Source organism: Tupaia chinensis, unplaced genomic scaffold, assembly GCF_000334495.1.
Source record: "Tupaia chinensis unplaced genomic scaffold, TupChi_1.0 Scaffold000101_1, whole genome shotgun sequence".
NCBI lineage: Eukaryota > Metazoa > Chordata > Mammalia > Scandentia > Tupaiidae > Tupaia > Tupaia belangeri.
Genome location: NW_006159565.1, coordinates 3,052,945 through 3,055,785, shown reverse-complemented (window position 1 = coordinate 3,055,785; position 2,841 = coordinate 3,052,945). Strand labels below are relative to the sequence as shown.

Below are 2,841 nucleotides of genomic sequence, written 5' to 3'. Positions count from 1 at the left end.
GGTGGGATCCCAGTGACATAGCCATTACGCTAACTGCTGGTTCCCAATACTGTACTTTCTCCAAAGATTTTTCAAAACCTGTTCCAGGCATGATTCTTCAAGACTCTGTCAATCTAAATGCTCTCATTAAATACATGAAACATCTTCGAGATAAATATACAGAAATCAAATAAGTTATGTCAATATAATATGTACCAGCTCAAAGGAAGGCTGTTTTAGATGAGGAAATGATTGTGTTATTAAAAGGAGAGATGTGGGACCAGCAGTTGGCATAGTGGTTACATCGCTGGACTCCCATGTAGTCTACCGCAGTTCGAGTCCCGGATCCGGTGGCTTAAACTCACGCCGTGCACGCATGCCCAAGATTCCAAGAGGAGAATGGAGGAGAAGGGATTATGGTATGGACACACCCCCGGGGGTGATCTCTCACTTTCTGTCTCTCTGTCTCTCTCTGTCTTTCTGGCAAATCCACACGGCCTATAGCAAAAGCCTCTCAAAATAAAAAAAAAAGAATTCAGATTATTTCATAAGCCATTATTTCATGGATAGAATCTTATAAGTACAGCAAAATTCAAAACTTTGCAGAGGAAATTCAGAAAATGAAAGGTGTACAAAGTGGCCAAGGCATTATAGAGGAACTACTTCAAGATGATCCAAGCAGGGGGCTGGCAGCTGGCATAGTGGTTGAAGGCACTGAACTCCCACCTGGCCGACTATGGTTTGAGTCCCAGACCTGGCAACTTGCTTTCTCACTTTCTCTCGCCTCTCCCTTTTATGGTCACATTTAAAATAAATAAATAAAGTTAAATAAAATAATTGGAAAAAAAGATGAGCCAAGCGGGGCAAAATAAGCTGAAATTATGCTTTACTACATTGAGAGTTTCAATGAATTAATCTCACTTGGTGCATATGAAGAGGGAGCTTGCTTTGTAGCAAATAGTCCTAGAAGAATTCTTAGAAACATTGGTACAATGAATAAATTTAAGATTACTGGAAAAATTAGAGGAAGGTCTCTTCCATTACTTATTTTTTGAGGCTCTCTTCAGCGCAAGTTATGCTTTTAGATGTCCTGTTGATGCAGAGCTAACCTTGGAAGGAATCAAATGTGAATTATCTAAAAATGGTTAGGTTTAGTTGTCAAATGGGTAACCTAGCAAAGGCTGACATTTTCTGAGGAAGCTGGGGATGTGATTTGTGATTATGGGGAGCAGGATACTTACAACTCCAAATGCCTAGCTTTAGCTCAAATTATCTACCATGAATGTGGTCTGCACAAGAAAGCTCTTCTTTGTCTGTGTAGCCAGGGTCAGATTCATGGGGCCATAGAATACATACATTTCAAGGACTTTACTTCTGATGACCTGAGGCAGCTAATAATGTTATGTCCCCAAAATGAATTAATTCAATGTCTCACTAAAGAATGGAATGAGAAACCACTGTCCTTATCCTTTGGTCTTGCTTTACTCCATCTGTTCTCTGTAGATATAGAAAAGGTTGCCATTATGCTAGTTCAAGAAAAAAGTAAAGGTAGGAAAGATGCAGTGGACTCTCTTAGAATTAATGGTTAATTTTGCTCCCTAGAAAAGTGGCAAGAAATGGCAACTGTATATTTACAGAATGGCTTTTTTTTTTAGAGGTTTTTGCTATAGGGCGCATGTGCCTGCCCGAAAGACAGAGAGACAGAGAGACAGAAAGTGAGACCTCACCCCCCAGGGATGATGGCCACACTACAATCCTTTCCCCTCCATTCTCCTCTCAGGATCTTGGGCATGCACCCACATCTGCTGTCCCCCTGGTGGGAGTTTTAACCTGCCGGGTCTGGGACTCGAACTATGATTGACTACATGGAAGTCCAGTGACATAACCATCACACCATCTGCTGTTCCCCCGATTTGCATTTTAACATCACTTTAACTAAAGTCATCTGATACCAATAGTTTCAGGTGGCTGTTATCGAGGTAAGAAAGATAGTTTACCTGAGAGAGAGCCTTATTCCAACTCTCCTGAAGTTACAATGCTGGCCCCGGCATGTTTCTGGGGGGAAGCGGAACGGGTGTGAATTTTAAGAAACCGGGTCCAGGGCTCGAACTGCAGTCGACTACGTGGGAGTCGAGCGACATAGCCATTACGCAAACTGCTGGTCCCTATAGAATGGCTTTGACAAATTATTTAATGACATCATGTCCATTCCTCAGTCTCAGGCTGGAGTGACAGAAATTTCTGAAGAAGATGATATAGTCAACGTAATGGAGCATGTTTTCTGGTAGTTCTGTGTCTTAACCAGTTGAGGGAGTCTTATAAAACTTTTACAGACGGTTGGGCAAGCTGATTTTGGCACAACTACTTACAAACAAATCTAGAATATCAAGCTCTTAGAAATAAATCACAAGTTTTTGGTTAAAAAAAAAAAAAGTTGATGCAAAGATTTATCCCTATGTTTACAAAAGTGCAACAGAGCTTTTAAGGCCTTGGGTAGCAAAGCACTAAGATTCACAGTGTTAACGTCAAGCATTCTTAGATCACTGCATGACCAAAGCTTGTGGAGGGTGATAGTTTCTCTCTCTACCCTCTCACGCTCATGTGTATGCTCCTGTGCTCTATCATGAAGAAAGGGGGAAGAGGAGAGGTTCAAAAAACAAAGGTTAGCTGATGATATAGTGGTTAAGGTGGCTAGATCCTACATGGCCGACTGTGTGGTTCAAGTCCTGAACCTGGTAGTTTGAAAAATATTCCAGGTGCATTGTGTGTGTATGCACCCAACATCCTGAAAAGTAACACAAAAATGGAAAAGAAAGCACTGTGGCATGACCATACCCTCTCGGATGCTTTCTCACTCTCCCT

At 41.5% G+C, this 2,841-nt stretch overlaps 1 pseudogene; it reads left to right on the top strand.

The window, feature by feature from the left end:
• Nucleotides 1–2,267, top strand: part of LOC102479516 (clathrin heavy chain linker domain-containing protein 1-like) — a 4,703-nt pseudogene extending 2,436 nt beyond the window's left edge.
• Nucleotides 2,268–2,841: the final 574 nt, after the last annotated feature.